The sequence below is a fragment of the Ptiloglossa arizonensis genome, chromosome 1 (genome assembly GCF_051014685.1).
Source record: "Ptiloglossa arizonensis isolate GNS036 chromosome 1, iyPtiAriz1_principal, whole genome shotgun sequence".
In the NCBI taxonomy this organism is placed as follows: domain Eukaryota; kingdom Metazoa; phylum Arthropoda; class Insecta; order Hymenoptera; family Colletidae; genus Ptiloglossa; species Ptiloglossa arizonensis.
In genome coordinates, this window is record NC_135048.1 from 26,583,558 (window position 1) to 26,608,011 (window position 24,454).

General features: G+C 42.2%; 1 long non-coding RNA gene across 1 annotated transcript in view; it reads right to left on the reverse strand.

Annotated features, from left to right (window-relative positions):
• Positions 1-580: 580 nt before the first annotated feature.
• LOC143148609 (uncharacterized) overlaps positions 581-24,454 on the reverse strand; it is a 103,705-nt gene continuing 79,831 nt past the window's right edge. The window contains exon 2 of the long non-coding RNA XR_012992534.1: positions 581-632. This is a non-coding gene — a long non-coding RNA (uncharacterized LOC143148609). The remainder of the gene's footprint in view (positions 633-24,454) is intronic.

Below are 24,454 nucleotides of genomic sequence, written 5' to 3' on the forward strand. Positions count from 1 at the left end.
CAACCGTGGCACCTGGCACCGACTCGCTTTATTATTTTCCGCGTCCGCGTCCGCCTCACCGTACCCCCCACCGTCCCTCGCCCTCGTAACCGCGCAACGTTTCTTCCCTACGGTCCTCTCTACCCGCTATCGTCGTTCTCGCTTCACCTATACACGATTCGACGCTCTCGCGGCGTCGCGACGGTTGGATTCGATTTGTTAGGATTAACGGGAGACCCGGGACGATCACCGGAAGCGCTGTCTCTCGATGTTTCCTTCGTCGTTCCGAACTGTGCGGAGAAAGAATCGCGGCGCGGTTCGAGTTCTCTTTGTTCGAGTCTGGATTCGTTTCGATATCGTGCACTCGATCGTACCGTGACGCGATTTGGATGCGACATGAGGAAATTAGAATGGGTGAAAATTGGTGTTGAATTGGTGGTGTACTGTGAGAAAAATTCTCGATGTATGGTAGAATTCGAAAGATGGAGAGAAGAGAGAAATGAAGTCCGGAGGAACGTTTAAATGTAACAGGGTACGAATGTTTTGAGAGAGTTTGAGATTGTAGGGGAGTGTGAGATACTCACTAGAGCGACGATGTCCTAATACGAGTTGGATCCTACAGCTTCGTTTCATCGATCTTGCGATGTTGGTACCTGAATAACAATAAAGTATAGAGTTACGTGATACGTGTGTAAGAAATTTATGTACAAGGTTATGAAGAATAAAGTATATTTAGAATCAAATACGAAGGAACTCGCTGTAAGCAAGGATCACACGGTCCTTAAAGCCAAGAGAAACTCTCGAAAATACTGATCGAATCTATTACACTTTTTTTCATAATATTAACACTCGGTTTAGGGATATTTCTTGCGTTGAATTTGTGGGTGTTTATAGAAATGAGTATACCGTGTAGAGTTCTATAAAAATAGAAAGTTTTGAAGAAAATAAGCTTTGATGTATATTTGTCTTGGAAAATTGATAGAAGTTAGTACAAGTTGTAGAAGAAAAATGTAAACAGTTTCGGGAAATGCGTTAAAATGACACGTGTTGTAAACCTAATGTTAAAACTAGGAGAAACTTTAGAAAATGTCCGATATCTCGATTCGAATTTCTCGAAGCAACTTTCCTTAAACTTTTTCCACACTATTAACGATCAAGGTATGATTCCAATCTCTAAATATTCAAATTGAGAAATAGAAAAACTCAACCTAGTGAAGTGAAAAACGCAACAAAATCACCTTAGTGAAGTGGAAAACAGAAGAAACTCATTCTAACTAACGATCTCACAGTACTAAAAAATACGAAAAACTCTTGAAAATACCGATATTTCGATTTTAACTTTGCAGAGGAATCGTCCCTACACTTTCTTCCACATTATTAACAATCAAGGTTCCAATTTCAATTTCTCAATATTCGAAGTGAAAAACGGAAGAAACTCAATCCAGTGAAGTGAAAAACGAAACACACTCACCTTAATTAATAATCGCATAGTCCTCAAAAATACGACAAATTCTCATAAGGAGGACAATTAAGGTCTCGATTCCAATTTTTCAACATTCGAAGCGAAAAACGGAAAAACTCACCCTAACCAACAATTTTACAATATTAAAAAACACGAGAGACTATCGAAGATCCCAATATTTCGACTCAAACTTCTCAAACCAATCGCCCCTACACTTCCTTCCACACTATTAACAATCAAGTTCCCAATTCCAATCTCTCAACATTCGAAGCGAAAAACGGAAAAAACTCATCCTAACCAACAATCGTCAAATCCTAAAAAACACGAGACACTCTCGAAAATCCCAATATCTCGACTCAAACTTCTCAAACCAATCGCCCCTACACTTCCTTCCACACAATTAACAATCAAGTTCCCGATTCCAATCTCTCAAAATTCGAAACGAAAAACGGAAAGAAACTCCCCCGTCCAACGATCTGACAACCTTAAAAAACCACGAGAAACTCTCGAAAATCCCAATATCTCGATTCAAACTTCTCAAACCAATCGCCCCTACACTTCCTTCCACACAATTAACAATCAAGTTCCCGATTCCAATCTCTCAACATTCGAAGCGAAAAACGGAAAAAATCTCTCCCCGATCAATGATCTTACAATACTAAAAAACACGAGAAACTCTCGAAAATCCCAATATCTCGATTCAAACTTCTCAAACCAATCGCCCCTACACTTCCTTCCACACAATTAACAATCAAGTTCCCGATTTCAATCTCTCAAAATTCGAAGCGAAAAACGAAAAAAAACTCCTCCCGTCCAACGATCTCAATCTTAAAAAACCACGAGAAACTCTCGAAAATGTCGATATTTCGATTCGAAGAGGGTCCGATCGACCGTCCCAGTTTCGCCGGTGTTCCAGTAGCGGCGTCGATCACCGACGCCGGTCCCGGCGGCCGCGCATTAACCGCAGTCATTGTACCTCTAACGATCCGTTCATCCTCCATTATAAATCGCGGCGGGATTTACCGTCGTCCACCTTGCGGTGTAACCGCGGCCGGAGGAGGCCGTTCCCCGTCGATCCGTGGGCCTGAAACTCGCGGTGCCCACGAGAAAACACTTGCCGCGTCGCTTATCCACCGATCGTTCGAAACGAATTACAGACACGCCGTGATTCGAGCCGAGCTGGAACGCGCCACGCCGTAGCGTTATCCCCTTCGCGCGCGTTGCACCACCGGGCGCTCCTATGATTTAGCCGCGCGCAACCTACCGGGGCCCTCGTAGCGCGTTGCTGCGCCTTCGTCCCGGCAGTCGGCATGATTTAAACTCATTGGGTGCCACATCCGTGCGCTTAAGTCCGACACGCGCGTTCACGCATACAAACCGAACGCGGTACACGCGGAATGCCCGTGCGCGCCGATGTTGCGCGAGAAACGGGCCCCGTGTCCCCCCGTTGCCACGCAACCTGCTTCCTCGCGGGACCGGGCACCACCCACTCGTCTGGTAGCGCGAGAGCGGTCCCTTTTCGGGGGAGGGGAGGGGAGGGGGGACCACCGACGCGATTTCGGCGCGCCGCGCACCACGCAGCGAACGATTCGTCGACCGATCGACGATTTTGCAACCGGAGTTCGCGGGAACCAAGGCTTCTGTTTTACGCGAAGATGTGCGTTTCATTTCTTTTTTTTCTTTCTTTTATCGTCGCGAGGAAAGGCGTAGGATCCACGCATCGGGTGAAACTTCTTTGTCGTGTGATTCGAGTTTGGGTCTCTCGAAAGGTTGAGGTTATCTTTTCGGACTTGAGAGTGGAGATGTTGGATAGTTTGTAGCGTTACTTGTTATTAGTGGGTTGTTTGGAAAATCATTTGGTTTTTCTTGGTGAAAATGAAACACGATTTTTTTAGAGTGTATAAACATTTTATTCAATTGTGTATTATGGTTTTTGGAAAGGAATGACTTTTCGAACAACCTAATAGTTTTTGAATTTATTTGGGTTGGAAGGTTCATCTGATTTGTTTGGGTTTAAGGTGTCGTAGAAATATTTGAGAATTTGCAAAGGTATTTGTTATCTCTTCCCTGAGTTTACTTTTTTTTAGAAAGTTGACGCTATTTTTTTTCTTTGGGGGAGTCCTCGACACGTTTCTGAACATTTGAACGCTAAGAAACGATACATTTGATAACTCGTCGATGTATTTATTTTATAGCATTGCTAGTGATAGGAATGTTATTTAATAGTTAACGTTGTTAGGGTTCTTTTCACGTAGTTTTAAAGAATCTGGAGTTTAGAGCGCCGGTCACCGGTGCACAGCTATCTAGGCCACGAGAACGAGCAATAGTCCGATCGCCTGATCTTGTTTCAACCACTTACTTCTCTACACTCGTTTTTGCTGGTATCTTGGCTCGTTGTTGCCGGGAACAAATGGCATATTTACTTTATACAGTGTACAGGGTGGTCCATTTAACTTGGCAACTTGATTCTTTCCCTAACCAGCGAACCATTTTCAATTCTTTGAATAAATTCTTGTTTAAGTTTTCGAGGTCACCTTCAATTCTTTTACTCACAATCCTACAATTTTCCTCTTCTATCGAGACAACTCCAACGAACTAAAAGAAAAAGTATTTTTTTATGTAAAATAAAACAGACAAAGGTGACCTTGAAAACATACGTAAAAAGAGACAGTCCAAAGAATTAAATATCACTTTGAAGGTCCTTCGAAATAGTACCATCGTCGATCAAAAAATGTTGATTCTTCTACCAATTACGAAAAGAATCGATTCGAGTTAAATATTCTCCATCCAGTATGCCGTATATTCACTAAGAAAATTAAGTTTGTCATATACACTATCGTTATTAAAAAATATTTATACAGAAGTTTTCATCGTCACTATTTCTACAGTGAGAAGGTTGCAAATGTGGTACATATTTCTTTACTCCCATCATCCTCGATGCAGCCACTTACATCACCAAAGAGGATTCAGTGCATCGGTTAAGAACTTTCGACCACCTCTTCTACCTAGACTAGAATCATTAACGTTAAAGTTCCCGATTTTTCGTAATACGTCTGAATAATTTTCACGCGTGCTTTCACCGTGTACTTTTCCACGATTAATTTCCCATCTGTCTAGACGACATACGTCGAGTTTCGGGTTAATCGGTTCGTCGTTTCAAAAGTAGCGGGAAATTCAAATCGACCGGTGATGATTGGGACACCCTATATTACAAAGTGTGAAAAGAACATCCATGGTAGAAACGTGCGTGAGAGAAGTAGACTATTTTGTTATCGTAGAACCTAATTTTTTATAAAATTACACTAGATTGTTCAATAAATTTCGTCGTTTTAAAAATAGCGGGAAATTCAAATCGACCGGTGATGATTGGGACACCTTGTATCACAAAGTGAGAAAAGAACATCCATGGTAGAAACGTGCGTGAGAGAAGTAGACTATTTTGTTATCGTAGAACCTAATTTTTTATAAAATTACACTAGATTGTTCAATAAATTTCGTCGTTTCGAAAGTAGCGGGAAATTCAAATCGACCGGTGATGATTGGGACACCTTGTATCACAAAGTGAGAAAAGAACATTGACAGTAGAAACGTGCGTGAAAGAAATAGACTATTCTGTTATGATACAACTTAATTTTTCACAAATTACACTAAATTGTTCAGTATATTTTGTTGTTTCTTTCATCGTAAAAAAAATACTACGACACTTTAACTTTGAATAATTGTAAATATACGAACGAGTCGACAAATCTCCACGAAACTTAACACATGTTCATGAAACGATAGTACCGTCTTCAGAAAAAATAAAACGAAGAACCCGATAACTCAATTTCCTATCGAACGACCTATTATTTTTCGTCTTGTTTATCAGCATGGTTCGTGATTGTCCACCGTCTCGGGACTCGTGCCATCGATGGAATCGATCGAGGTGCCGCGAGGCGCCTTTGATCCACATGGTCCGCGTGCGCCAGCTCTCTCTCTCTCTCTCTCTCTTGCTCGCTCGCTCGTGCATTTGAATAACAAAATCGTTCGAACCACAAAAGGAGCATCGTAAAGGGCAACGGATGCTCATCATCGTCTAACCCCTGACGCATGTGCTCTCGAGCAGTCGTGTAGCGAACGAGCATCGTCTATCAAACGACGACTAGAACAATGGCCCGTGACTTAGTAGGAGCGCCTCCGCAACATGACACGGCGTGTAGGAGCGCGCTCGCGCTCGCTCGTGCTCGCTCGCGCTCGCGCGGACCGTATGCGTCCGCCTCGGGGAAGAAAGCGGGCGCCTCGCTGTTCTAGCTTCCATTCTGTAATGATCTACACGAATCTGGCCCGATGTTTCGTGCCCCGGCCATTCGTTCGGCTTGCCACGCACCTCCACTTCCGATCGAACGCGCCCACTCGTTCCTCCGTTTTCTTTTTCCATTACCTTTTTATTTGCCGACGATACCACTCGATAATGTTCCGGAAAACTCGAGAGACTTCATACGTGGTGTTGTTGATTTAAGGTGAAAATACACATACGCGTGTGCACACAAAGTTTACAGGTATTTAGCGAAAGAGTGATTTAACCCTTTACGGTCGTATGTCTGCTTTGAACCACCATAGCAAGGAACCGTACTGATCTTATAATTTCTTCCATTATGGTTTACGCTTTCTCCGAACGAACCTAAATGTCTGAAGAGTCTGTTCGTGCACGAATACGGTGCTACTATTAGGGATAACGTAAGTAAAGAGGAAAGGCTTAATGGATTTTTCTTAATGGAAAATTGCATATATTGTGGCACTATGAAGATGTAAAATGATTAAAGATTGTTCTGTATGTTCAAACGGAAAGATTAAAAGTGGAAGACACTGATAGTAATTATTTTTGCGATACTATGTAGTCGAAAAGGACACACAGGACTGTTGGAGACTGTTTCGAAAGATACCACACCATGGAGAATTATAAAATGTAATTTCTACATAAAGACATTACATTAAAACACACTGTTGTATGAACATGTATCCAAAGTTCACAAAATAATTAATAAAGCTTCTTTATCCTTCGTAATTTTAAATGTTACGTATCACTGCTTTCTCAAAGGTAATTAATTCCAATCAATACGACATCCATGTCCAAATTTAATACCACCGCAAAGGGTTAATTAATTTGAGTATTGAGAAAAACACTCGAAAAATCCCGAACAGCGCGACCGCGCTTTCTCTGAACGAGTGCGAGAGAACCCAAACGGCGCGATAGCGCTTCTTTTATTTTCGTTTATAAAAAGGAGCTGTGTGATTTACGTTCGTCGGTGAATCTGAGCGCTACTTCAACGATCGTGACTAAACCGTCAGTTGTCCACAGCGCTCGAAATGTACTGAGATTTTTCGAGACAAAATCTGAAGAGCGCGATCGCGCTGCTTGGGACTCGAACTGGATAGAAAACCCTGTATTACAAAATGATGAAAGAACATCCACGGTAAAACCGTGCGTGAGAGAAGTAGACTATCTTTTTTATCCTACAACCTAATTTTTCACAAATTACGCTAGATTGTTCAATAAATTTCGTCGTCTTAAAAGTAGCTGGAAATTGAAATCGACCGTTTGGATAGAAAATAAAAAATACAGAAGAACGATAAATAAGAAATAAATAAGAAAATTCGTTCTGTCCGATATTTGGAACGAAACTTCGGTAACTGAGACTCAGAAAGAAAAGAGGGTTACCCCGTTTCGGTTCTCAAGTGTTAACCCTTTGAACTCGACGTCACCACTCAATTCAGTGTACTTCTTCCAATATGGGAAAATTTGGTGTATTATGTATTACACTGTTTTAAAGTGTAAACATATGTATGTCAAGTATCGAAATAAAAATATTCCATTCCGTATTAATTGTTCGATTTGAAAGATTTCATCGAGGCGGCAGTTTCAGGTAGCGAAAACGTTTCGAGTGCAAAGGGTTGATAACATATTCGAGGTGACTATCGACAGTGTTCCAAGACGATAACGCGGATCGTTGTCCTTCGACGCGTCGAGCCCCGCAATGGCAGTCTCCCACCCGGTCCCGGTGGAGAATCCCTCACGGTTAGGTCCGCGTTCGTAACAAATTGGTCCCGGGTAGCATCGAATAATCAGTTTCGCGAGAGAAAAAGAGAAACGAGCCGCGGCGATCGCCGACAGGTTGGTATACCGATCGTGGTCCGCAGCCAATCGAATATAAAGGGGGATAAAGCAAACAAGTTGCCTCGCTACAGTTTGACCGTATCGCGGACGCGGGAAGAGTCAGCCGTGGGCCATCCGCGCGCCGTTTCGCCCATAAAACCAGGAGTTATGGTTATTTAAAAACTTATTGGCCCGCCCATGCGTTGCGGTTCTACACGGGGGTGGCTCGGTGTCTGGGTAGAGAAAGAGAGATAGAAAGAGAGAAAGATAGAAAGAGAGAGACGAAGGGAACGAGAAGGAGCCGAGGGAGCCGCGACCCAGCCGAGATAAATCAAAGGATATTAAGACCATTCTGTCCTCCCTTTCTTCTCGTTCGCTCTGTTGCACGGCTCGTTCGGTCTCTACCGGGGCTAAGTCACTGCCACGAACTGCCCACCTTCGGTTCTCCCCCTTCCGTTCCCCTCTCCCACGTATCCCAAACCCCCACTTTTTGCCCTTTTTATTCCTCTCCGCCTCGCACGGGAGTTCTTAGCCAAACGCATTACGGTGGAGGCAGAGGGCCGCCATAAAACTATCCACATTCGCGTTCACGGACACGGGAGTTGCGTGTACGTGGCTGCTTTACGTCCCGATCGGCGACAAGAAACCGGGAGCAATTCACCGGATCCAGGGAGCAAAGTGGATCCTTGATAAACGGATATCGAGTTTCACGGGAATGCCGCAGACGGTGCGCCGCGATCCACCTCTCTCCCCCCCCCCCCCCCACCTCTTCTAATTCTACGCATCCGGGGGACGCGTTTTATTCGGGGTGTGCGAATCGACCCCCTCGCTCGTCTATTTAAGACCACGGGGGATACCGTGCGGAGGAAACCGGGGGGACCGCGTTTTCTTCGAAATTTAAGGGACTTCTCGAGTCGGGGACTTACCAATACACACCGGCCGGGTATTGTGTCAGACGCGCTCGATACCACGCGTCGATTCTTCGGTAGATACCGTAACCGTACGGGCGTACATAGCTGCGCGCGCGAGACACGATTTTCTAGTTTACGGTGCGGTGTTCAACGCGAGCCGGGGATCGCTGTTGGGAATTGTACGAAACGTTACGCTGCTCTGGTTAATGGACGATGGAACGGAACGGGGTTCGAGGCGTTCGGAGAACTACCGTGGGCCTCGAGGAAGTTTTCATTTTTTTTTTTTTTCATAATTGGAAGAGTTTTCTTTTGGATTTAATGGTTGGACTATCGGAGGAACGAAAATATCCAGGTTGTAGGAGAGATGAGGTTCTTCTTCTGATCAATCTTGGAAAGATTGAGAGTCTTCTGAAAATGGTATTTAGAAATAGTTAGAGCAACGAGAGAACAGTGGAAAGAATCTTATCGAGTACTCTACAAGAATTGAATTTCTTCTAAAGATGGTTCCTCTAGAAATAATTAAAATTTTATATTTCGAGCCGAGTGAAGTCCCTCTTTGGAAGAGTAACAATTTTACGTTGGTCTGGTAAATGGACGATGGAACGGAAGGGGTTCGAGGCGTTCGGAGAACTACTGTGGGCCTCGAGGAAGTTTTACTTTGTTTTTTCTTTTTTTTTATAATTAAGAGAGTTTTCTTTTGGATTCTATGGTTGAACTATCGGAGGAACGAAATTATCCAGGTTGTAGGAGAGACGAGGTTCTTCTTCTGATCAATCTTGGAAAGATTGAGAGTCTTCTGAAAATGGTATTTAGAAATAGTTACGAGTTTACATTTTTAGAGCGACGAGAGAAAAAAGAGGAAAGAATTTTATCGAGTACTCTCGAGTACTCGCGAGAGCGATGAGGTTCTTCTTCTGATGAATCGCGGAAAGATAGAATCTTCTGAAAATGGTATTTAGAAATAGTTACGAGTTTACATTTTTAGAGCGATGAGAGAACAGAGGAAAGAATTTTATCGAATTCTCTAGAAGAATTGAAATTTTTCTAAAGGGGCCCCCTCTAGAAATAATTAAGATTTTGTATTTCGAGTCGAGTGAAGTCCCTCTTTGGAAGAATAATTTTACGCTGGTCTGGTTAATGGACGATGGAACGGAAGGGGTTCGAGGTATTCGGAGAACTATTGTGGGCCTCGAGGAACTTTTCATTTTTTTCTTTTTTTTTTATAATTAAGAGAGTTTTCTTTTGGATTCTATGGTTGAACTATTGGAGGAACGAAAATATCCAGGTTGTGAGAGAGATGAGGTTCTTCTTCTGATCAATCTTGGAAAGATTGAGAGTCTTCTGAAAATGGTATTTAGAAATAGTTAGAGCGACGAGAGAACAGAGGAAAGAATCTTATTGAGTACTCTAGAAGAATTGAAATTTTTTTAAAGGGACCCCCTTCAGAAATAATTAAGATTTTGTATTTCGAGCCGAGTGAAGTGCCTCTTTGGAAGAAGAACAATTTTATCGATTGGTTAAAAAAAATTGAAACTCTTCTAAAGTAGACTCTTGGAAATAGTTACTATTTAAATGTCGAGTTCCAAGAAATCCCTTTTTGGTAGGATCTCAATCTTATTATATGTTCTACGAAATTGAGATTCTTCTAAAGGGGTCCCTTAGGAGTAGTTACCATTTAAATTTTTAATCCAATGAAGTCTCCTTTAGAGGAATCTCGATCTCATCAGGTGTTTTAGAAACATTGGGATTGATCTAAAGAGAGCCATTATAAATAGTCACAATTTTATATTTCGAGTTCGACGAAGTTCTTCTGGGAAAGAATCCCAATGTTACTATATGCCACCCAGAAATAAAAATTCTCCTAAAGATAGTCTTCAAAAGTACAATTTTACAACTCGAATCTCATGGAGCCCCTCTTTTGAAGAAGCACTCAATTTTACCAATTTTTCTCCCTCCCCATTACGATTTCAAAGAATCTCACTCTTACCAGGTGTTGAAAAAAATTGAGATTCACCTAAAGAGGGCCACCATAAATAGTCATCATTTTATATTTCGAGTTCGACGAAGTCCTCCTGGGAAAGAATCTCAATTTTACCATGTGTCTCCTAGAAATAAAAATTCTCCTAAAGGAAGTCCCCCAAAAATACAATTTTACAATTGGAGCTTCATGGAGTGCCTCTTCTGAAGAAACACTCAATTTTACCAACAACTTTGCCTCCTAATTTTTAGGATTAAAAATTATAGAAGTTAGGTGTTGTACAGAATCACATCTTATTAGGTGTTGTATAAAAATTGAGATTCACCTAAAGAGGGCCACCATAAATAGTCACCATTTTATATTTCGAGTTCGACGAAGTCCCCCTGGGAAAGAATCCCAATTTTACCAACAACTTTCCCAATTCTGCCCTTCTCCCCTTATCACGATTCAAAAGAATCTCAATCCGATCAAGTGTTCTAGAAAAATGCTCGTCTAAAGAGAGTCATTACAAACAATCACAATTTTACATTTCGAGTTCGAAGTCCCTTTTGGGAAGAATTCCAATTTCCCCGAGTGCCCCCGGAAGTAAAAATTCTCCTAAAGAGAGTCTCTGACAATACAATGCCACAATTCGAGCTTCAAACACCCAATTTTACCAACAACTTTGCCTTTCAATTCTAACTCTCTCCCCTTATTACAATTCGAAAGAATCTCAATCCGATCAAGTGTTCTAAAAGAATGCTCGTCTAAAGAGAGTCATTACAAACAATCACGATTTTACATTTCGAGTTCGACGAAGACCCCCTTGGAAAGAATTCCAATTTCCCCGAGTGCCCCCGGAAGTAAAAATTCTCCTAAAGAGAGTCTCCGACAATACAATGCCACAATTCGAGCTACAAGCACCCAATTTTACCAACAATTTTACCAACAATTTTACCCCCGTTCGAGAAATAAAATTTCTCTAAAAAAGGGCCCCTTTTCACCAAGATCGAAACGATCGTTCCTAAATCGTTACACCGGTATCACGGTTGGTGATCGTGGAGTATCCTCTAGGATTTTTCCGTCGAAAATCGAAGGTATCCCCCCTCGTGTGTAAGTAACCCTTCGTTCATGGTCGTGTCGCGCGCTCGTTCACGAGTAATTACACGGCCGGTTCGTTCGTCGAGTCGCGGCCGTTTAGGATCGAAGTCAAGGGGTCTCGATCTCGCACACGTACGCGAGTATTATTAATGAGTGCATCTCAATCCGGTAATTTTTCCACGTCGTAGCTGGTAATGCACAAACCGCGGGGGGCGAGCAAGCTATATTGCCCGATCAATCAAAATGGGCCCGGGCTGGCAACCGGCGTCTTCTGGCGGGGCTGCTCACGAATCCGAGCAGCCTTTTCACCGCTCGAGACCGTACGCTGAAAATCCTCGACCGTGATCCTCGCGCGTCCTTCGTTCAACCGCGCGAAGGACGCCATCTCACCTCGCTGGAGAACGCCCCGAGCACCACTCGATATCGTTTAAATACTCCCGGCCAACGCCGAATCGTTAAAACGCACCTGCCCCCACCGTGGAATATATCATCGCGACTTTTATCGTTCCGTGTACTTGTCTCGGTCGGTTGTCGCGTACAGGTAATTCGATCTGTACTATATTTCCCTATCGTCTCGAAAAGGACAGCCACGATTCGACCGATTCGTGGCCGAGCGTAAATTCAGCGTTCGGTCGAGGTAAAAATAATCGCTTATCGCGGAGCGGTCGTCCTCGTCGCGGACGATAACTCGGGCAGTAAATTTCGTCGGTGAAATCCGCGGGAAATTGAGAAATTTATTTTACGCCCTCGTCCGTGTCGTGCAATCGTATTGTAAATCCTCCGGGGGGGTTTCGCGCGGGAAGATCGTTCACCGAGGGTTTCGAATCACCGAGACGCCGAAACGATCCCGCGAGGGATCTACGTGCTCGAATAAGGGTATCCACGGTGTGGGTGAAATTATTTTTCGCGATTTCACGAAGAGAAAGAATATTTATATGAGAGAGTATCCTTGACCGGGTACACCGGGGGTTTCGAAACCTTCTTGGGAATACAATCGAATTGGAAACGCGTAGAGGTATGTAAAATTGACTTTCTTCAATTTCATGGAAGAAGAAGTATTCAAAAGAGGGAAGATCGTCGAAGTGTCTTTAAAAATGTTCCACCGAGTATCTTAAATCCTCGAGATACCAAAATTATCGCTTATAGATTACACTTTCCTATTAGGAATATCCAACGTGCGTAAAATTATTCTTTCTAACACCATGAAAGGGAAGACTGGGTTTTCAAATCCTCGAAATAACGAAACGTTCGGACAAGGTACGAGACAGTAACTAGACAATATCGTTCTAACCAGACATCTACCGTGTAATTATTTTTTCTACGTGACAATAAAATGATTTGAAACTATTTCCAATTTCAAAACACTTCCCGTGTGACGGAAACATCGATCGTTCTCGAGACACCGAAGCGATCGTTCGAATGCTACGATTTCGGAATCCACGGTCCGAGGATGATGATCTTTTTTCGCAACTCCGAGCAAGGTAAAAAAATTATTCATAAGCGAAGGATAGGTAACGGCAGGTGTCGCGCAAGGTGGTCACGGTTCAGGAAAATTTCCACGAAACGAGCGGTAAGCGAGTTCGTCGTACAAACGGCTGCGTTCCAGGCTTGGTTTCTATTCATTTTAATCGCGGGATTTAAATCATGCAGCCTGTTCTCGCGCGCTCGCGCGCACCGCCGCGCACACGCTATTACGGCCGTGTACTAGCACGACATTAATATCACCGGGTAAGCTGCTTCCAAGCATCAACGTTTTACACGCGTGTAAATGACCGCGTACACCGACGCTCCGAGGAGAAAGTACGACATTACGCGGTAATTATCCTTCCTTCACTTTTGACTCCGTTTGACTTCTCGACACTTGCCATGTAAATTATTTTATTGCGTGGACGACGATCGCGGAGTCCTCCGACGCGGCCGTGCCTCGCCGCGCGGATCGATCTTTGTCAAGGGATCGCTTTCAAAACGATCGGCTCGCGCTCGACGCGCGCGCGTTCCGACGTCGAAGAAAAAAATTAACAGACGAACGGCTCTCGCGAAGAATAGAGATAAATAACCGGGAGTGAATTTTCTTCGATCCTGTTTAATTTATACAATGGGTGTGTACGTTAGGAATTATACGTGGCTTTAAAAAAAACGTGACATCACCAATATCTTGCTCGACCGTGTCTCGATGCGGTGATTACCAGATTAAGGACAATCGTTTTCGTTCATCGGGTATATAGAATGCTTCGGGGGAGAATGAAACTATCGGTATATTTCGTGGGTCAATTTGAACGAAAAAGATTAGTTGAAAATAGTCGGTTTTACGCGTAGAAAGGAGAACCGAAGAAGAAATTAAATTATTAGAACGGAGTGAAACGATTACGACTTTGAATGGATTTACATTTACCGGGAGGGTCGTCGTTTGGAAAATCTGTTTTAGTTGGTACGAATAAAAAAAAGATAAATATACGAAGAATAAAAGAACTATTATTTGAAAATAATTTAATTAGAGATAACTCGTTTACATCGTGTAGAATATATTTTTTTAAGTAAAGAAACATATCGATAGAGTTAATCACTTTCCTCCAGAGACACTCTGTAGAATCTCTCGAATAAAAAAAATCATCTAACGATCTCACCGTGGTTACGAATAAAACGACACGCGTACGAGCTGTACGATTCTTCGAAAGGAAAACTGGAACAGAAATCATCGATATCGACTGAAATCCCGGAAGGGTGCGTCGAAAGGATCTACCTGCGGTATCCAGCCACGCCCACTGGAACGACAAAAGACACCGTCGTGTGAAAGTCCGGGTGAAATGGATCCATTGTGCCCGAAGTCGAAACGTTTGCCATTTCACGAAAGCGGATCGACTTTCCATCGAATTGTAACTTCGCTTCGCGGAGGATGTACACCTACCTATTCAACCTATCTAACGCGAATCGATAAACTTCGAAGCGACCTCTTCCGCTTTACTGTGCGCTCAAAGTCTGCCGACTGAACGACGAGTACATCGTACGAATAAATCTTGCTTTATATTTCTCGCAAAGGAGTACCGAATTACTGTCTCGTTAGGATTTAACTTAAGCACTCAAAATACTTCGATACTGTTTAATTTGCACACTCAAAATACTTCGACACGGTTTAACTTAAGTATTCAAAATACTTTGACACGGTTTAACTTAAGTATTCAAAATACTTCGATGCAGGTTAACTGACGCACTCAGAGTACTCAAATAGGGCTCGACTTATGCAGTCAAATTACTCAAATAGATTTCAACGTACGCACTCAAATTACTTCGACATAGTTCAACTTACGCACTCAAAGTACTTCAATACTGTTTAACTTGCACACTCAAAATACTTCGACACGGTTTAACTTAAGTATTCAAAATACTTTGACACGGTTTAACTTAAGTATTCAAAATACTTCGACACGGTTTAACTTAAGTATTCAAAATACTTTGACACGGTTTAACTTAAGTATTCAAAATACCTCGATACGGTTTAACTCACGCACTCAGAGTACTCAAATAGAGCTCGACTTACGCAGTCAAATTACTCAAATAGATTTCAACGTACGCACTCAAATTACTTCGACGTAGCTCAACTTACGCACTCAAAGTACTCCAATACTGTTCAACTTGCACTGTTAAAATACTTTTACACGGTTTGACTCAAACACTTAAAATACTTCAGGATAGTTTAACTTACGTACTCAGATTACTTCGACACAGATTAACTTAAGTATTAAAAATACTTCGACACGGTTCAACTCACGCACTCAGAGTACTCCTACAGAACTCAACTTACACACTCAAATGACTTCGACACAGCACAACTTACGCACTCAACTTACTCCAATACTGTTCAACTTGCACACTTAAAATACTTTTACACATTTAAACTCAAACACTCAAAATACTTTATCACAGTTTAACTTAAGCATGCAAAAGTGACCATGATCCCCAACATCGATACAATAATTAATTACATTTCACCGCGTTAATTTCACCGAAAAACAACTCCGGTGTAACGATTACTTGGAACGGTGAACAAGGGTTAAACAAGACGTAATAATTATCGCGTTCACGGTGGTCGACAGCGGCACGCAACCCCACGCACGGGTGCCCGTTTCGCTTTTCCCACGGTAAATCAGCGCCCGGCTCGAAACAATTAGTCGGCTCGTTAGGCAGAACGGAGGCGGCACTCAGTCACGGTTTTCCGCCCTACGAATCGTTTCGTCTCGTTTCCCCGGCATTTTGTCACCGCGTACGAACCGCGGAAGCGGATCGCGCAACCCGTATCGATATTCCGCGCGGTGAAAATTATCATCGCGTTACGGCTGCTCCCGCCGGCGGCGGTAAAACGTTCCGCATCCGGGCGAGAAATCATCTCGGCTTGGCCAACGACGTTGGCTTTCCAAATTGATTTATACCCGCGTGCCTCCACGATCGTGTAAATTGTCTCTCGCGTCGAGCCGCGCCGATTTATTCGCCGCGACCTTCGGTGAATTTTGGGGCCCGATCGGAGCCAACTGGGGACACGACATTTGCATTTTTAACGGGCCGCTCCGAATAATGCGTATCGAAATCCGTCGTTTCTTACCGGATAATCCCGTGGACGCGGGAGTTACGCGTCGATGAGACGACGTGAGAATATTTATACGCTTTCGAGGCGAACGATTCGAGACTCCGCTTGGAAAGTGACCGAGCCCGCGCCGCGGCTACGGCCAAAACCTGATATTAGGATTCTCGCGAGGAAAAAACAAACAAAGAGGGCCGATCCTAGTTTCGAATCTGGAATCTCACCAAATGCCTCCGACCGAACGAATATGGAACCGACGATACGATTTTAAGGCGATTCGGTTTTTACGATTCTGGAAAATTAGGAGATTCCAGAGGTTGTCGATAACGTGGAAATTGGCATTGAGTGGAAGTTTCCTTTTACATTGGATTTGATATTTATTTGATTTGATATTTATTTGATTTGATATTTATTTGATTTGATAGGCAATGCATATGGTATAGCGAGCAAGTGTAAATTGAGGTCTTCTAGATGGTAGAAATATTGGAGAAAATATATAGCAAGTCTTCAAGTTAAAGCTTCGTTTAACATTACTACTCCTCGGGTCTTTCTTGACCCATTGCATCGTTGCAATGTATGGTTCTGTTTTAGTGTATAATTCAAACTGGTTATAGTAGATGCAAAAGAATTTTCTTGTATTTTCTTAGGTAATTTTCTCATTATTTTATTATGTTAAAAACACAATTTTGGTATATTTCGGACACTTTTTATCCGAGATCTTGACTTTGATATTTATTCGCTCTTCTATGTAATTGTGGTAATAATTGTGAGTAGATGCAACGGTCAATTTTTTGTTCACTGTGCAAATATTAGCGTAGAAAATCGCAATACTGTTTTGGTAAAAAAAAAAATAACAATTTTTCTTTTTCTCGTTTTGATCGTAATAACATTCTCAAATTTTTTAGATGTGCCGACGACGTCTTACTTTTGTTTGTCGCGAAAGATACCAGAAGCTGGGAACCACGTAGGCGTGCGCGTGTCCTCGCCACGAAAAGGAACACGCCGAGGTGTTGGAGGCGTGCGCGTGAAATCACGCGACACTAACACCGAGTGGACAGGCGACGTCACGGAAGCGGAGTTCGAAAATGAGCGAACGAATCGTATCGTCAAATGTAATCCCTAACTATAGAAGTGTTGAACTTTTTTTAATATCTGTGTATACCCTAAAAAATATCTTGTGTTTTAGGAATCAATTTATCAATTGGTCTATCAATTAAAACGCGACAAAGATTAGCCAAGAATCAATGAAATTATGATCGATAAATATTTGTATACATTATCATAGCTTCTATTTTTTTACAATTATATATTCCATCTTCTGTCTTTACATCCTCGCAAAATTGTTACCAAAGTAATTCCAAGAGGAATGCAATCGTTTCGATACTTAGAACGTAAGAAAGTTCATATTAACACTTTCGATCTGGGCGTGTATTCACGTCTAATAATTGGTACAGGTGCGCTGTGGACGCATATACACGTTTACGAGTACTACAAACGCATGACCACGTTTAGGAGCGCTGTGGACGCATGAACACGTTTAAGAGCGCTGTGGACGCATGTACACTTATATGAGCGCTGTGGACGCATGTACACTTATATGAGCACTGTGGACGCGGATACTCGCTTGCACACGTTATGGTTGCGTATACACGTTTTCAATCGCTGTGGACGCGTATACACGTATACGAGCGCTGTGAACGCGTATACATGTTTATAAACGCTATGAACGCTTATATGCGTGTACAAATGCTGTGGACGCGTGCATACGTTTACAAACGCTGTGGACGCTTATATGCGTGTACAAATGCTGTGGACGCGTGCATACGTTTACAAACGCTGTGGACGCTTATATGCGTGTACAAATGCTGTGGACGCGTGCATACGTTTACAAACGCTGTGGACGCTTATACACGTATACAAACTCTGTGGACGCTTATATACGTTTACAAACGCTGTGGACGCTTATACACGTATACAAACACTGTAGACGCTTATATACGTGTACAAACGCTGTGGACGCTTATATACGTGTGCAAACGCTGTCGATGCTTATATACGTATACAAACGCTGGGGACGCGTGCATACGTTTACAAACGCTGTGAACGTGTATACACGTTTACGAGCGCTAGGAAAGCGTATCCACAAAACGTACCGAAACGTGCCGCAATCGGAGCATGAACCGCGCACGGAACTCCTCGAAACCGCGCAGCACCGTGAAGACTCAAAGAACCACTCGAACCACCGAGAAATTCATTAAACCGCGAACCAATGAAGCACGACCCCGTGGAACGGGTTCTCCTAATTAAATCGAAAGTATCGCTCGTATCTAATAATCGCGATCGTAGCTCGCTGCGATCGATAACGATCCCTCCGCGTGGAAGCGACCGGATGCCTCTCTGAATTATATGCGGCAGGAAGACGGGTCGGGATCGTGGTCGAAATCGATTTCACGATTCGATTTGCGACCCACGGGGACCCGTCACGGCGGGACGGACGAGGACGAGACCAGAAGTGCCCCCTCTCCCCTACCAAAGCAAGACAAAGAGAAAGAAAGAGAAAGAGAGAGAGAGAGAGAGACAGTGCCCCCGACCCGGGATAATGACGCCGAACTCATTTCGCGATCGTTCTATCTGATTGATCTGATTAGTCCAGCCCCGGAACAGCTCGACCGGTAAATGATCTCGGTCGATCTCAATCAGCTTCTGAAAAAAATAAAACATCATCGACCGACCCCAAGGTATATTCCTTCTTCTCCATCCCCCACCCCTACCGCCCCCGCCTGTCCGTATTTATCGTGTCTTTTTCTTCTGGCTCTCCCGTGTCTTCGGGTTGCTCTCGAGTGGTCCTCTCCCTACCATCACCCCCACCACACCCCCTGTTCGACTCGTCCGCACGATAATGAGAGCCTCCCATGTAGAGAAAAGGGATTATTTGCGGGCACGGGATCGAAAATGCCGCGCGAGCCTCATTATCGGATGCACGACTACCACGATTCTGGAGCGGCTTTCGTTTCGACATCGTTCCCTTTTCCGTTCCCTCTTCGTCCATCGTTCTCTCGTCCACCCTAACCCCCCACCACCGTTTCGCTCGTCGATCTTCTCTCGAGCGTGGCAGGTTCGCTCGGTCCACGGAGAGGAATCGACGCTACGTTCCCTTCCGTCGTGTCCCCGGTGCCTCTCGCTGAAACGGTAAATCAACCACGGGCCCAAGGTCACGGGGTCGGGGAATTGGAGCTGCTACGGTGCTCCTGGAACGATGTGCGCCGAGCGGTTTACAGGTGTCGCTCCGGACGAGATAGAATCGCGAGAAACGATGGAAACGGTTCGACGCGCGAAGCGCCGTGTAATTGAACCGAATCAACGGAAGTGGGACGTGTTGGGGGAATTTCAACGCTACGAAAAGTAGAGGCGCGGGGGAAGTGAAACTATCTCGAGTTCTTCGAGGGGAATTTTTTATGGGATTGATTACTGTGGTTTTTTCTCTCGTTGTTTCTGGTGGAGGGAATTTTACGCGAAATTGAAGTAAATAAAGAGGGATTCTTAGAGAGGAGAGTCTTTTCTGGTAATGATTGAGTTTTCTTTTTGTCGTAATTTAGGTGGCAGGTTTAGGTGAAATTGAAGTAAATAAAGTTGGATTTTTGGAGAGGAAGGTCTTTACGAGTAATGATTAAGTTTTCTTTTTGTCGTAATTTAGGTGGAAGTTTTAGGTGAAATGGAAGTAAATAAACTTGGATTTTTGGAAAGAAGGGACTTCACGAGTAATGATTAAGTTTTCTTTTTGTTATAATTTAGGTGGAAGTTTCAAATGAAATAAAAATAAATGAATTATTGAATTTTTGGAGAGGAGTTCTTCCCGATAATGATTAAGTTTTCTTTTTGTTATAATTTAGGTGGAAATTTTAGGTGAAATAGAAGTAAATAAACTTGGATTTTTGGAGAGGAGGGTCTTCACGAATAATGATTAAGTTTTCTTTTTGTTATAATTTAGGTGGAAGTTTTAGGCGAAATGGAAGTAAATAAACTTGGATTTTTGGAGAGGCGGATCTTCCTCGATAATGATTATTATTAAATTTTCTTTTTATCGTAATTTAGGTGAAATAGAAGTAAACGAACTATTGAATTTTTGGAGAAGAGGGTCCCCTGGTACCGATTATTTTAAGTTTTCTTTTTCTCGTAACTTGGGGTACAGTTGGTGAAGTATTATATAATTTTTAAACACTTGTTTCTGCATATTAGATAGAAAGAAATAATAAAGGGTAAAAATACAAATATTGTAATTGACTCCCCAGGACAGATTATTTGGTGGTAGATTTTTAGAATTAAATTTAAGAATACTATGAATTATTCATGAAACATATTTATACGTTACTGTAGAATAGTATTATTCAAAATTTCCTGAATGAAATAATTAAAAACAATAACGAAGGGGTATATAGTGTCCATTGTAAGTGTACTCACATAAGTGTACGTTTTGCGCAACACGATATACAGATATAGGACAGATTATTCGGTTGGTAGATTTTTAGAGTTAAATTTAAGAATACTATGAATTATTCATGAAACATATTTATACGTTACTGTAGAATAGTATTATTCAAAATTTCCTGAATGAAATAATTAAAAACAATAACGAAGGGGTATATAGTGTTCATTGTAAGTGTACTCACATGAGTGTACGTTTTGCACAACGCGATATACGTCCCTTTTCGTTCGATTATAGAATTCGTCTTGGGAGTTATCGGGGTCGTTGCTCGACCTTCGATCGTGAACATCCTGAACAGTGACCTGTACTGGAGTCGCGAAATTGGGTCGTGTCTCCTCTTCGATCCGAGACGGAAGAAATTAGCAGAGGAACGAGACGAACGGGAGAACAAGGTCTATCCTTCGACCAGATCGCTATTCTCACAAGCGACAACGATACAAATTCTTTAGCCAAGTGTCATGGTTGCTCAACCTTCTCGATCGCGAGTATTCCGATGACTTACACGCGAGCTGTAGAATTGGGTCGCGTCTTGTCATCGATCCAGAAGCGGAAGAAATTAGCAGAGACGGAATTTATCCTTCCATAAGGTCGCCATTTTTGCAAGTGCAACGATGCAGAATCTTTAGTTACGCGTCATGCTCGATCTCCGATCACGAACACCTTGGCGACCTGTACGAGAACTGTAGAATTGGGTCGTGTCTTCTCACCGGTTAGAAACGGAAGAAATTAGCAGAGGTGGAATTTATCCTTCTGTAAGATCGTTATTCTCGTAAGTGCAACGATGTAGAACCTTTAGTTACGCGTCATGCTCGATCTTTGCTTATGAACATCTAAGTGACCTGTACGAGAGCTGCAGAATGGGAACGTGTCTTCTCTTCGGTCGAAGACGGAAGGAATTAGCGGAGAATCTATCCTTCTACGAGGTTCGCTGTTTTCACAAGTGCATCGCTGGAAAATCTTCAGTCACGTGTCGTATGCACCTGGCACGTGTGTTTTTTAATTCCCAAGCAAGTGCAAAATCTTCAGTCGCCAACGTATAGTGTCTATTACTCTTATTTTCAATTCTCAGCAAGTGCCAAATCTTTACCAACATGTGTCTATTACTTTTATTTTCAATTCTCAGCAAATGTAAAATTTTCAGTTATCAACATGTCGTGTCTATTACTTTTATTTTCAATTCTTAGGAAATGCAAAATCTTCAGTTATCAACATGTCATATTCATTGCTGTTATTTGCAATTCTCAGTAGTGCAAAATCTTGTTACCAACGTGTCATGTCTATTACTTTTATTTCCAATTCTTAGGAAATGCAAAATCTTCAGTTATCAATAGGTCATGTTCATTACTGTTATTTTCAATTCTCAGCAAGTACAAAATCTTGTTACCAACGTGTCATGTCTATTACTTTTATTTCCAATTCTTAGGAAATGCAAAATCTTCAGTTATCAATAGGTCATGTTCATTACTGTTATTTTCAATTCTCAGCAAGTGCAAAATCTTGTTACCAACGTGTCATGTTTATTACTCTTATTTTCAATTTCCAATAAATTCAAAATCTTCAGTTACCAACGTGTCATGTTCATTACTCTTACTTTCAATTCTCAGCAATTGCAAAATCTTGTTACCAACGTGTCATATTTATTACTCTTATTTTCAATTCCCAAGAAATTCAAAATCTTCAATTACCAACGTGTCATATTTATTACTCTTATTTTCAATTCCCAACAAATTCAAAATCTTCAATTACCAACGTGTCGCGTCTATCACTCTCATTTTCAATTCCCAGCAAGTACGAAACGCTCAGTTACCAACGTGTAAAGCCAACCACCACTCTCGTTTTTAATTCCCCGTAAGCGGATCTATTTCGTTACGCAATCGCAGGTAGAATTTAATTACCCGTTAATAAAAGTGGACGAAATTTCTTGGTTTCTCTCCTCTCGATTTCTCCTCCCCGCGTTAAATACCACCTGTACGCGCGTTGGTCGCCGAGCGTACGGATCCGCGTTGGCGGCGGTTCACAAAGCAGCGCTTAATCGTCGTCGTTCGCGCTGTTTCCGCAAACGAGTCTCGGCCGCTGAAAGACCGCAGAAGCGTGTTCGCGTAAATGAGCGAACGCGGCGCCGTTCAACCGGTCGCTCAGTCCTGCTTTTTACTCGCTGCCAACCCGCTTCGAGGTGTCACCCATCTTGCTTCCTACTCCTCGATTCGACGAAGGCACATCGACAACACTGTTCTCTTAACGAAAACTCAATCGACGCGGGACGAAAATTGGAGGGACCGAATCGAAAGTAGACATTTTGAGAACAATAGGGAATGTGTCGAAATACTATTTAGAAATTTCGCGGACAGTAATTAATCGAGAAGGGAAATTTCGTGAGGAATGTAGAATATATTGTATCGAAATAGTAAGTTATGTGAATTCTGAGGGTTGTAATTAATTAGAAATGGAATTTTGAGAACAATATGGAATACGATGTACTGAAATATTATGTTTTAGGAATTCTGAGGGTGATAGTTAATCGAAAAGGGAAATTTTTTAAATATAGAATCTGTTGTAGGGGAATAGTATGTTCTATGAATTCTGAGAGTGGTAATTAATCGAAAATAGAATTTTGAGATCAATATGGAACACGATGTACTGAAATATTACGTTCTAGGAATTCTATGGGGGATAGTTAATCGAAAAGGAAAATTTAAAAAATATAGAACGTATTGTACGAAAACAATATGTTCTATGAATACTGAGGGTGGTAATTAATCGAAAATGAAATTTTGAGAACAATATGGAATAATATGTACTGAAATATTATGTTCTAGGAATTCTATGAGGGAGAATGAATCGAAAAGGGAAATTTAAAAAATATAGAACCTATTGTAGGGGAATAGTACGTTATATGAATTCTGAGGGTGGTAATTAATTAGAAATGGAATTTTGAGAATAATATGGAACACGATGTACTGAAATATTACGTTCTAGGAATTCTATGGGGGATAGTTAATCGAAAAGGGAAATTTTAAAAATATAGAACCTGTTGTACCGAAACAGTACGTTCTATGAATTCTGAGGGTGGTAATTAATTAGAAATGGAATTTTGAGAATAATATGGAACACGGTGTACTGAAATATTACGTTCTAGGAATTCTATGGGGGATAGTTAATCGAAAAGGGAAATTTTAAAAATATAGAACCTGTTGTACCGAAACAGTACGTTCTATGAATTCTGAGGGTGGTAATTAATAAAAAATGGAATTTTGAGAACAATATGGAATAATATGTACTGAAGTATTACGTTCTAGGAATTCTGTGGGGGATAGTTAATCGAAAAGAGAAATTTTAAAAATATGGAACCTATTGTACCGAAATAGTACGTTCTAGGAATTCCGAGAACGGTAATTAAAATGGAAGCATTTCGTCGAAAGTTCAGTCCCCGTACCGAGACACACGTTACGTCGTTAGCCATGGCCGATTACGCGAACGTGTCGAAGCATAATTCGCTCCGTGCGCCATTGTTTCGCGCGGGTCAGGGTTTCCTAGGAGTCGGAACTCTCGTTTCGCGAAACAGCTTCGCGGAAGTGGGCGACAACCTGCTGATAAACGACTTTCTCGGAAAAATCTCGAGATAGAGTATTTCGTCGCGTAGGAAGAATGATTTATCGTCACGTCGTGCGAGACAGCGGAGCTAATTAGGCGCGAAGTGGTGTACGATCTTCTATGAAGCGTTTGATGGAATAATTTAACAGAGTGCGACAGTCCCAACAAGATAAAAACAATGAAAGAATTGCGAAAGGATACGACTGGCTCGAAATTAAAATTACCGTGCAACAACGATACTCTTTCAAATTTAACACGGTGCAC